The sequence below is a fragment of the Planococcus citri genome, chromosome 2 (genome assembly GCF_950023065.1).
Source record: "Planococcus citri chromosome 2, ihPlaCitr1.1, whole genome shotgun sequence".
In the NCBI taxonomy this organism is placed as follows: Eukaryota; Metazoa; Arthropoda; class Insecta; order Hemiptera; family Pseudococcidae; genus Planococcus; species Planococcus citri.
This window is the reverse complement of record NC_088678.1, coordinates 81,810,836-81,824,318: the sequence shown is the minus strand read 5'-3', so window position 1 is coordinate 81,824,318 and position 13,483 is coordinate 81,810,836. Positions and strand designations below refer to the sequence as shown.

The window sequence follows — 13,483 nt, the reverse complement described above, 5'->3', positions numbered from 1 at the left end:
GAATTTTAGCTATTACATCTTCAATCTCCCAAGCTCATTTTTTATTTTTTCAAATATCACGATTTAATTTTTCAGTCCAACTTTCTGCATGAAAATTTTTGAAAATCCGTCAAACTTTTTGGGGATGTTGAAAAGTTGAATTAGAGCCAGCCCCCCTAAATTTTAGGTAAAATGACAAATATAGCCTTCTTTTAAAATTCAAGACTGATAAGTCATCATCTGTTTTCAGTTACTCGTCATTAGTGTAAGTAGGTACCTACCTATATATTTAAACTCTGATTTATAACCTAAAGCGCTTAATAAGAGCGGAAAATTGATTACACACGAATGTAAACATACCTCGCACCAAATTATCGTCAATAAAACGACATCAATATTGACGAGGGCTCGGCACGCCTACCTTCGACTTGAAAAAAATATAAACATCTTCGAATCTCCCTCCCTCAATCTCCTTCTGAGCTTGCAATACCTACCTAAGTACATTGATGCATTTGAAAAAGTCCACGAACTGGAGCAGCGACGAGATTCCTCCTTGGACATCAAAGGTGTCCAAATGGTCGCAGAATGCGACGTGTAAAAACCTATTCAGCTATTCAATTATAGGAATAATAATAGAAACGCAACTTTGATATTCAATAATCGAATATTATTATTGTATAATACGGTGGCGGGTATACTACACAGTGCTCGGCAAGTCGCGGAGGGTGAAGTTGAAACCGGTTGTGCGGTGGCGGCGGCGCGGCGCGACTCGGCGCAGCTCGTCGCATTAGCGTAATATAAACTTCAAAGCGTTTTAAAGTTAAATGAAAGTGACACAACGTGAATTGATTGCGATAATAAGACTGTAGGCGAACGACAGCCATAAAGTTTTAACTTTGTCCACACTTCTGCAGTCTATGCTCGGCGGTGGATGTGGAAGAACCTCGAGACTCAGCAGTCCGCAGCAGTCGGCAATCAGCAATACACTATGCAAGTAAATCTCGTACGAGTACTCGTCGTATGCGTAGTTTGCACTTCGTAGTTCGCTATCCCGTATCCGGTCGTGGTCGTGGTCGCGACTCAGCCTCGTGTGATCGTTGGTGTTACTCTTTTTACCTATACTCGTATACAATAGCCATTAGGCTATGTATTAGAATACCCTCTCTGCTGTCGCGTACCAAAAATTAATCGTCCATCGTCCATCGTTGCATTATCCAATATACCGGTGTGTTTTAGTGTTAAGTGCTTTTTCTTATTCTCTCGGCTTTCATTGGTTCTTTTTGTCTTGATATTTTTACTTTGTTTCGTACTTTTGTGCGCGCTAATTTACTAATTGTGTTAGTTCATTGATCGGTGCACTTGGTTTGCTGCATTAAAGGTGAGTTTTTCCGAACCATTTCCTTTCATCTTTTGTATAGTCTCCAATAATGCATAAGTACAGGTAGCCTGACTCATTATATGGTAATTTCTGCATTCGCCGACCAATGCGTTACAATTAGGTCTCAGGTGTCCCCGCTACCAACGCCACCGTTCTTCCTCCGAATGTCGCATTAGTCAGCGTTTTACATTCTCAGTATCATAAGTAGGTACCATACACCACCGTTTAAGAATGTCAATTAAAATTTTTACATTTTTCTTCTGAGTAAAAAATACTCGTTTACATTCGACGAAATTGAACGAGAAGTAAGCGAATTTTTTTTTTTGCAAATTGTTGAACAAAATACTTCAGAATGCAAGTAGCCTTATTCAGATGGTCAAGGTTGAGTCAGATACACAACTGGGTGGGAGCTTGGGAGCTATCTGGTAAAATTAATTCAACTGGGGAAATCTGATCCCAGATTGGGAAATTTTTGAAAATCCGGTTTTGATGCGAGAGAATTTGAAAAACTAATAATAAAACATTTCACTTCGAGAAGGAAAATCAAAATACCTACCATATTTTGTGTAGGATGATTAAATCGCGAGGCAAAACACCTACAACTCGCTGTATGATTTTTCCATCAGTTTTCGGCGCGAATGATGTCATTTCCGCTGCGAACACAGAATGATACGAGTACCTATCACGAAAGGTATTTCAATTGAAAGAAAATTGAGAAATATTTTCCTTTGGAGGGTTTCAGTGAAACTATAGATAAGGGCTCGCAATTAAAGGGTTGCGATAGAAAGCCCAGAATTTTTGGATACCCCTTTTTTTTGATGATGGGGGGGGGATTGGTCGGAAGTATTCCAAGTTGCGCCAAAATTTTAGAATCGAACCAAGGTAGACCAAAAGAGCATACGAAAATACACGACCAGCCAAAATTTTTGGTCTGATGTTGATTTTTCAATTTTTATTGACGATTTTTTAAAAATCAAAAAATGGCCAAAAATGAAAAAAAACAAAATCTCATTAAATTGATCTAAAAATTTGAAATTTGGAACACCCCAAAATTTGAAAAGTTGTGTGTACCGTAAGAAAAGAAATAGCGACCATTGTTCGTTTACAACCCCCCCCCCCCATCATCCTCGGATCTTGAAATTTTGAAAAATTGAGAGGAAAAATCCGGGTCTGTTGAATGCATATTACGCTTAAAAAATCCCCTCTGGGGTCCTTGTGCATCATACCAAATTTCATGCGATTGAAATTATTCAACGATTCTGTCTCTTTGTACTATTTCAATCCATGCTCTTCCAAATCGATCCTGTTATTTTATTCTCACTTTCAAAATATTAGGTAGGTAACAGCTGTTTCATTATCCATTCAACTGGTCCTTTTAATATAAAATATCTTCGCTGTTAAAAGTTATCATTAAGTATCTAAGTTATTGATTTTTTTTTCAAAAAATAAATTACAATGTTGAAACCTCTCACAGAGTAGCCACTATAAGGGAGAAAAATCGATTATTCATGAATTTCATGAGGAGTTTTTTTCTCTTAACCACTGACTTTAAAAGTTTAGAATGTTTTCTTTGCCAACAAAATAAACGCTATGGTCTCTGGCATCGAAATTAAATTCTCGACTCTCGCCTTTAATGAAGCATTTGTACATTTACCTACCTACATCCTGCGCAAAGCATAGGGAAATTGGTAACCTGAAAAACTTTCACGTTACTTGCAGTAGCACGGATTAGGTTTATTTTTCGTGTGATCGAAGGAGAGAGGGGTAAACAGTCTCGGTTGTTGAGATTTTTTATTTGGATGAAATATGCAAAAAGTCAGAAAATTTTCAAGTACTCCTTAAATTTCGTTCTCTAATTTTCGATAAAATCATGAAAACTCAAAGGTTCATTTTTAGAGGAGAAAATATCAAAATTTAATGAAATTGAGATGAAAATATTGAACGATGGTTTTTACCATATTTTTGAGTTTCGAAATCAATTGGTTGTATTTTCAGCACCCCCCCCCTTCAGAGAATTTATGAATTTTCCTGTTTTTGATACCTACTTACCATAAAAACATGGATTTGCAGCTACAGAAATAAATTTCGAGAAATTGTGTTTGAATTGATTCAAAGTGTCAAAATTTGCTGTAGGTTTCAAAAAGGATTTAAAAACATCACCAATCGATAAAGTAATTCATTGGCTGAATTTCATCATCAAATTTTGATTTTTTTTTAAAGAAAAAATGAGCCAGAGTTGGATTTTTGAGAATTGGCCAAAATTCAAATTGATGAAATTCAGCACATGAAATATGTGGTCAAGAATTTTTGGATGTTCTGTGGGCGTATTTTTATACAGTCTACAAATATTTCTCCTGATAGTTGAATTTACTGATTTTGTAAGATTATTATGTAATTTGATTTTTTAAAGATGAGCTACATAGAATTGGATTCTTACGAATGGTACATACCATTCAAAGTGAGGAAATTCAGCACATGGAAATTTTTCTGGGAGTGAATTTTTGGTTGCTCTTCGCAGAAGTGTCTTTGTTCAGTTTTATTTTCAAATATTTGTATGTACTTTGATTTTGTGGTACCTATTAGAAATTTTGAATAAACTGTGAAGTTGGGGGTTAAATGCTCCAACAATAATCATTCATCTTTCTGGGGCACAGTACAATACTTTTTCAAAGTGAAAAAGTCGAAGTGGTCAACATGTTTTAATATTGATCAATGTTTTAATCGAATAAAAAAAACTCGTTTCAAGAATAAAAAATTGAAAAAAAATCACAAAAATTCTTAGATTTTTTGCCATTTTAATTTTCTGCAATTGCGCATCAAATTTTAATTTGAAATACGACTCAGAAAATTCATATAAATTTCATCGCACTTTTTGGTCTGAGTTCGATGTTCAAATTTTAAAATTTATTCTAAAAAAACACACGAACAGAAAAAAATCGATTTACTCAATTTTAAAGAATTGACTGCGTTTAAAAAAACTAAGAATTTTTCTAAAAAGTATTTTTTTTTTAGAAAATTTGGGTTGAAAGAAAACATTTGCAACCCTGATATTAATGAAGCATTAATTTTTAAATTTTAGGACATTTGAACCCCATCCACACCCTCTGCCCCATATCCTTCCCTTCTAACTCACTGTGGGTTCTAAATGTCTCGATTGTCTTCAGAAGAATATTCATTTCAATTTTTCAGTCTAGGATCAGGTGACTTACTTATCGCTGTTTTCGAAAGTTTTGGAGTTAGTAGGTAAAATCTCCATAAATAGGATCTGTTCGCTCAGGCTTGTTTTCTCTTCTTTTTCAAAATTGAAATTTCTAAAAAAAAATATCATTTAACTATTTAAGTTTTAAAGTGCACACGGCGTGGTTAAATAAATAAAAAAAATAAAAAAATTAAAAAAAAAATAAACTTCTAGCACAAAATTATCGTTTTAATGCCTTTCAAAATTGTACTAATTATCAAGAGCTTTTGCCCTCACTCGGGCCTGTTTTCTTTTTTTTTCAAAAATTGACATCCTAAAAAAATATTTCAAATTCTAAAGTTTTTTTCTTCTTTCTCGTTTGCCCGCGTCTTGACATCGCGACTATGAAATTCTCGCAACCAGTTCCCTCCAGCTATCTCTGTCTTCGGTCCTTCTTGTGCATTCTCCCAGCGACATTTTGGCAGCTTTCTTGACCAAGTCCATGGATCGGGTGGGTGATCTTCATCCCCTTCCCCTCTTGTCTTCTACGAGGCCTTGGACTGTCAGCTTTTCCAGGTTGTCATGTCTCACAATATGTCCGAAATAGAGTAATATCTGTCTCTTAATGACTGTGGTAAGTCTCTCCTTTACTCCCAATTGTTTGAGTATTAACACGTTTGTTCTCTTGTGGACTCACAATATCTTTATCATGTGTCTGTAGCAGTACATTTCAAATGCATCAGTTTTGTCTTGATCTGCTTTGCGTATTATCCAGCAGTGGCGTAGCCAGGATTTTCTCAAGGAGGGGGCAAAACCAGATTTTTAGGCATGAAAAATCGAAATGAGGGGTAATTTTCTGGAAACCTATCGTGATGTGTGGTGATTTAATGAAAATGAAGGCAAAATTACTGCTCGAGCGAAGCGAGAGCGAAAATTTTTAGAAAAAATGGGTCCAAACATCAAAAAAACGTCCATTTTTGCATGTTTTCTTTCAAATTTTTGCACGGAAGGGGGGCCATGGGCCCCCTTCGCCCCCCTTGGCTACGCCACTGTTATCCAGTATTCTGACACATACAAGAAGATGGAGAAGACTAGCTTTTTTATAATTCTGAGTTTTGTGACCTTTGTGATGTCGTCGTGGCTTTTCCAGATTCGATTGAGCTTTTGCACAGCCACCTGTGCTATGGCAGACCTTTTCTTGATTTCTCCAGCTGAGCTCATTGACTATTCAGATATGGACTGCAAGTGGCCCATAGCCTAACATACAGCCATTGTCTTGAACATAGTAAGTCGAGGGTTGCAATCTAAGCATGCGCCAGCTCTGTTAATATGACGTTATAACTCCATGGTATGGTTTGATGGATGGAGAGAGGTATAACGTCACTGAGCACATTTTTCAGATTCAGGCATGCGTAGAAGCCAAACCTCGACTAACTGATGAACTATGTTCAAGACCACTGGCTTATGCACCGTAAGCAGGCCATATCTGATAAGTCAATGGCTGAGCCTCCCTGATTCGTTATCAATGAACCAAGGTACACAAAGTTCTGTACTACCTCTATGCCATTGATCTCCAAAATTTCAGGTCTATTCTTGCACTCCCTATTGATAACATGTCAGCCTAGCTAGGGGTCTAAAGGTGAACAAATCAAAGACCAAGATGATGATAATAGATAGGGTGAACGACAACCAACCTGAGCTGCAAGAGATAGATGGAATAGAAGTGGTACAGAGCTTTGTACATACATTTAGGTTCCCTAATAACCAACAATGGAGGTTCAGAAGATGAGATAAGAAGACGTGCAGCGCGATTGCAAAAACAGCTGCAGGAAAACTCTATTGAATCTGGAAAAACCATGGAATCACCAAGAGAACAAAATCAAAAATTGTAAAAACGCTCGTATTCTCAATATGTGTCATTCCGTAGCTAATGGGCCCATTTGGTCGATTCTATTTATCGAGATAATCGTGTTTTTAGTGAAAAAGTTGAGAGAATTGATAATTGAGGTTAGAGCCCTGCGCCGCCGCGCCGCGCCGCCGCCGCCACTGATTTTTCAAACATTTTTCAAGCCGCCGCCGCCGTTTCAAAAATTACTTCAGCCGCCGCAGCCGCCGCCGAGTAATCTGCTCGGCTGAGCCGGCTCAATTCACTCAATCAGCAAATTTCAGGAGGATTTTTCGAATATTTTGACTTTTTCAAAAACAAAAATCAAAACTTTTCGTCATTAAAAACAGCCAATCTTTTCAGCTCGGAAAAAATTGGTATTTTCATTTGAGAAGTTGAATTTGATTTTGCTTTCCAATTTTTATTTTGGGGTAATTTTACAATTTACGAAAAATTACCCCAAAATTTCAACTTTGTAGCCGGCTAAGCCGCCGCCGAGCAAAATTTTGGCAGCCGCCAAGACCTTCGGCTGGAATCGGCTCCGCCGCCAGCCACAGTGCTGCGCGTACTGTAGCCGCCGCCGATCATTTCGCTGTCGGCGCAGGGCTCTAATTGAGGTTTTGATGGATTTTGATGTAGAACATATCCGACTATTGCGTGTTAAAGTATCAAGGCTGCAGGTGCGCCCCAAGCGGAGAAAAACGAAACTAAAGTTTTTCCAAGAAGGGCCCATTTGGTCGATTTTGTTTTTTTCACGGTAAATTAATTTCCAAAGACTTCCAAAAAAATACCCTCCGAATTATAATGCACCTAGTCGCCAGTGGCAACATGTATAATATTAAAAAACACATTATGCCTAGGTGCAGCGTTATCCGTGTGGCACTGGTATTGCACTGCTGAGCAGGAGGTATGGGTTCAAATCGTACCTCAGGAAGAAATTAAAAAAAAAAAAATTTTTAGCGATTTTCATTTTTATAAGTTGAATTTTGACAGAAAATGTAATTTAATAATTTTTTTTGCTTTTGAACAAAGTAATGAATTTTTATGCAAAATTCTAATTTATTAATCATTGTTTTTCGGGTTTAAAATACTCATAAACATGAAAAGATTGAGTAAAAAAAATCTCTATTGCAGGTGGGTGGTAATATTTGACATCAGAAACAATAATCTTCAATTTTAGGTATGAAGTAGAGCTGAAAACAGTTATGCTACCCGCTAACCAGTATCTGGTGAAAATACTGGCTAAACCCGCTAGTGGTGGGTCTTGAGTTGATTCGGGTGTACATAACAGCTTACAGCGAGCACAACCTGATTGATTTTGAACTTAGTCTGCGCACGCATCCCAAAACTTGATAATGTGTAAGTGGGAGGAGTTACGCTTTGACACATGTCGTTTGTATGTGTGATTGACGTTTGACAGTGTTTGATGACAATGATGACGTCATGCTGGTACACCAGCAACGCATTCAACTCGCTATACAAGTTATAATGTGAACAGGTGTGAAATTTTTTCAACTTGCTATGAGCTACTAGCGAGAAGAGAGAATTTACAGTACGGGTACAGTAGGTAGTTATCCGCTGTCAGCGAGTACTGTTTTCAGCTCTAGTATGAAGGTTTTGGGATTATATGAAATTTTAGCTTTTTTCAGAAAAAAAAACTTTGGAAGGCATTTTTCTCAAAAGTTGAGCTTTTCAAATTTTTTTGGGCGTCTATCCAGCTCATTATAGCTCATATGATTGCTCCGGAGGTCTACTTCAGCCCCCCCCCCACCCATAACTCAATATCGACCAAATGGGCCCATTACCAGCAAAATGACACATTTTTGGCTCTGATTCGCTTTGGTCTCCTCTGCTGCGAGAGTCATCTGCCATTAATTTTTCACCTTTCCTTCACTTCCTCCTTGTTTGTGAGCACTTTACCTTCCTAATTCTTGACTGGGAGTGATCTTGCTTCAAAAGTGTGAGTGCATGATGGTTTTAATTTTCTGAAACATGTCTTTGGTCTCATTCTTGTTCTCATGTTTTTCTACACATTTCTGAACATATTTTAAAAACCAAAAAATAAACTCTTCGCATGAAAAAACATTGTTCATATTTTTACTAGTTTTCTTAAAATACAAATTCTCAAAAATTCAATCAACTTCCAAAAAAAAAACATCAATTTTAGGCCTCTCAAAATCAAATTTTCAAAAATGTTTGCCCTTGCTTCGCTCAGCTCGATTTGTTTCATGCTTCAAACTAACAAAATTCACATTTGAGCCCCCGAAAATCCAAAACAGAAAATGAAAATTTTTATGAGTCGTATGAATACGATGTCAATTAACAAACATTACATTTCTTCCCTATATTAATCGGCAAATTCTCAGTCCAACCCCCTTTCCCCTCTCAAAACCCTCTATGTAGTTTCGTCCCTAGAAATGGGATTAAACAATTAAGTATATTGCCCCAGGCAAATACATATTATTAACTCGTATTTGCCACTCGAGATTTTCCCATCAAGGATTCGCTTTCGGTGAGGAAAATTACCATCTGAAGAAAAATTTACCTGATAGATAAAATGACTAATACGTCTCGTAATGCCTTATCTGAAATGAATCGCAAATTATCGATTCACTCGCTTCCTTATCCGTGTTTACGCGAATCGTATACTCGTAGATGGGAAGTAAATCTCAAGCTTATGGTATTACTGATCAATATCAATGAACACCGCATCAATTAAATTAACAGTAGGTATAATCTCGTTCAGTTCTCATTCGAATAATGAAAAAATACCACTCCTACCCAACTCACTCCCTGTCAACATAACAAGCTTATACAATGCAGTCAACCCTTAAACACCGAGTACAAATGAGACGAAGCATTTCAACGTGTCATCCGCAGTTATTTTTCAAAAATTTCTTCACCTTTAAAACTCATCGTCGTAATGAAAACAGAATATCTCAACTCTCCAGACCACTTGCATACACGAGCACACCACACAGTCGAGCACTTGGAGTCTCATATACTCGTATGTGACGTACTCTGTAATACTCGTATTCACACCACTCGAGAGCAAATTCTCGTCTCGCTGTGGGTAAATAAAGGAGCGTAGGTCGTATTACAGAATAAATAAAGTCGTTCCACTACACACAGACTAATTGTAGATACATTTATGTGCACAGTCGAGTCGCGTCAAACGTGACGATAAAGAATTTCTATCGGTATAGGTACGCGAAACCAGAAACAAATTTTTCAAAAATGCTAAAATTTTTTTCGCTCGTCGTCCCAACCACGACGACGACGACGAAGGCAACAATCACGTCGACGTGCGTGCAAACGAAACGAAAAATTCAAGGTTGCGGAGCTTGTAAAATTACTAGGAAAAGATCGCATTATAATGTACGAGTGCTCATTTGACGACGTCATAAACAAGTTTTTTAAACTCGGGTTTCGTAGGTTTTTATTCGATATTATTACCTACGTTACACGACGGAGAGCAAACGCAAACGCAATCTGCAATGTACTATGTATTGTACCATGTACCATGTACCCTGTAAATCCACACATACTCGTATTTACGGGTGCTGCGGCTGCGACCGCTGAGGCGGCATCAACGACCCGCTTAATTACTCTGTACACGACGCGATGCAAATCTATCTTCCGGCAAGCCTTGGTAATTCTTTATCAATCAAGCTGCGACAATATGGCACACGTCGAGCTAAATATTAAATTATAATTAGCCCAGCATCCCTCTGTATAACCGTTATGATTGTTACTATAAATGTGCATGTACGAGTATATATAGGAGAGTATAGACGAGTACACACCTTTCATCTCCTCCGCCCTTCAACATCCCAGTCCACCATTGACATCCTATATATCCGATCGATATAAATAAATAAATAGTGCTCGCAAACGTACGTACATAAACATATACGTATAAATATCGATAACGCATATTACGACGACGATGACACGATATTCATCATAGTGCGAGGGCACGGGCACGGGCATTTCGCGACATGTAATTAATCCTTAAAATAAATTATACGTGTCTTAAAACATCGTGTACGAGAACGTGTCGTTGATCGAAATCATCATTTTCATAAAGGGCTTCGCGTTTTTATAGCCCATGGCGCCTCGCGAACGCGATGCCGCTACGCAAACAGTTTTTCCTTTACACTTCCCCATGCCCCTCAGCCACCCCCCTCCCCCATCACGTACCTATACCGAGTCGTCTAGTAAGCGTATTTTCATTTCCGTATCAACTTAAAAGGTATGTATATCTAAACTATCTACCGTTTTAGTTTGCTATACGAGTATACCATACCTCTCTAGATAGGTAGGTATGGGGTATACGCAGAAAGGATAGTTTGAAAATTTAAGCATTTCAAGTGCCCTTTGAAGTTTTACCGTACCGCTTAGCTCGCGTTATATGTTTTTTTCTCTTTCAAATTGGCTCGATGACGTTGTTTAAAATTTAGATTGTTTTATTAAGTAGCTACACCGTGTGCACAGGGTGTTTCCAAGAGTTTGCTTGCATTTCCAAAAAAAAAAAATGATCTGAATCGAAAAAATTAAATCATGGTTCGCAATCTGATGTTTCACACGAGTTCGGATGTTTTTTTTAACCACGACAGAGGGGGCCGTTGACGATGATAACGGGGTTGGATCTAAAAAATAAGGTCATTTTCGTGTTTGGCACTTCGAAAAACATGCCATTCGATACGTCACACGACTTTTTCCAGGATTCGCACAACCAAGGGGGGGGGGGGTTACGGAGCCCTAAAATTTTGGTCAAAACAGTAGAAAAATGTAAAATATCGTGTGACATATCGATTTAGGTGTTTTCGAAAGTGCCGAATACGAATATCAACTTATTTTTTTGATTCGACCTCTCCAACACTCTCATTGGCCTCTTAAGTTTCTTGGAAATTGAAAAAATCCTATGGCACATGCTTTATTAAGTCTTTGAGAGCACCGAATACGAATATCAACTCGTTTTTTTTCAAATTTGTTCCCTCCCCCCCCAACCCAAAAATACCCAGAAGATTGAAAAAATTGTGTTATTTATGTACCCAGATTAAGTAGATATTTCAACAATGCTGATCCACATCAAAAAAACGAACTGGAAATTTTGGAAAAAATTCAACGAAAAAGGTACAACGAAAACACCCTTTAGATGCACATGACGAATTTCAGCCTCCAAGGTCAATTTGGAGATGCTCCAGCGATGACACAAAATCAAAAATTGTTGAAAAAAATGGGTAAAAATCCTTTTTTTTTTGTAGCTTTGAAGGGGTGGGGAAGAGGTGAGAACTGAGAAGTCGAAACCGCCGAAAAGCACGTCTAGGGCATCCACCCGATCCGATGTATTTATACACAAAAATTGGACTTTTTAGGCAGAAAACTCAAAAATCAATGTTTTTTGGACGTTTTGGCAATAAAAGCGCAAATTTTCAGGCAATTTTTCGCAAAAATTACAACCATTCGACTATTTTACCAAAAAAGTACTTCCTGAGAAATTTGACAAGAAACATTACAATTTTTCGTCAACTCGATTAAAAGTGACACACGTTGACAATTTTGGCAAAACAGAATTTTTTCAGACAATCTTGGCAAGAACAGGATCATTTGACAATTCTATCAAAAGAAGACAATTTTTGACACTTTTGATAAAAAAAGACACTTTTTGACAATTTTGACCAAAAATTAACACTTTTAAAAATTTTGATACAAATTGACACTTTTCTGACGATTTTGACAAAAATTGAACTTTCTGACACTTTTGATAAAAAATGACAGGTTTGACAATTTTGACAAAAATTGACACGTTTTGACACGTTTTGATCAAAATTTGACACTTTTTGACAATAATAGACACTTTTTTTTTTTTACAATTTTGACCAAAAATTATCACTTTATGACATTTTTGACAAAAATGACCACTTTTTGATACTTTTGACAAAATAGACACTTTTTGACATTTTTGACAAAAATTAGATAACACTTTTTGACACTTTTGACAAAAATGGGCACTTTTTTCAATTTTGACACGTTTTGGCAAAAATGGACATATTTTGACAATTTTGGCAAAAATAGGCACTATTTTGATAATTTTACCAAAAAACTTCCTGAGAAATTTGACAAGAAACATTACAATTTTTCGTCAACTTGACAAAAAGTGACACGGGTCGACAATTTTGGCAAAACATAATTTTTTCAGACAATCTTGGCAAGAACAGGATCGTTTGACAATTCTATCAAAAGAAGACACATCTTTTTGAAACTTATGATAAAAATAGATATCTACTTTTTGACAATTTTGACCAAAAATCAACACTTTTGACAATTTTGATATCTACAAATTGACACTCTTTTGACAATTTTGACAAAAATTGAGCTTTTCAACACTTTTGACAAAAAGTGTCAGGTTTGAAAATTTTGATGAAAAATAACACTTTTTTGACAAATTAGACAAAAATTGACACTTTTTGACAATAATAGACACTTCTTTAACAAATTTGACCAAAAATTACCACTTTTTGACATTTTTTGACAAAAATGGCCACTTTTTTGACACTTTTTGCACTTTTGACAAAAAATGATTTTTGAAAAACTTCTGACAAAAAATGACACCCTTTGACACTTTTGACCAAAAATTGACACTTTTTGACACTTGACAAAAAGTCACATTTTTTTACAATTTCAACAAAAATTGACACTTATTTTGTCAATTTCAACAATAATCGACACTTCTTAACTATTTTGGCAAAGATCAACGTTGTTCAACATCCTCCCCCCCCCCCAAAAAAAAAATTAACACTTTTCGACTTGGAAAAATTTGGCAAAAGCATCAAAACCTGATAAACATGTTTAGCAAAAACAGATAAAGCGTAAATCAATTATTTTTGGATGTTTGGGGTGGGGAGGTGGTTCAAAAAATTATGAATCTACTACTTTCGATAATTAGCCTAGGTAACCTCAAATAAGAACTGACAAACATAGGCCTGGTGGTTGATAAAATATCGTGAAAATGCATCTTTCAAAGATTTTCTACAAATTTTTCTATATAGCTCACCTA

The 13,483-nt window shown here is 36.6% G+C and overlaps 1 protein-coding gene across 2 annotated transcripts in view; it reads left to right on the top strand.

The window, feature by feature from the left end:
• Positions 1-825: 825 nt before the first annotated feature.
• The window catches only part of form3 (formin 3), a 133,689-nt gene continuing 121,031 nt past the window's right edge, over positions 826-13,483 (top strand). For both annotated transcript variants that reach the window (XM_065353543.1, XM_065353542.1), the window contains exon 1: positions 826-1,357. The gene's annotated coding sequence lies outside the window, so the exon portion shown is untranslated. The remainder of the gene's footprint in view (positions 1,358-13,483) is intronic.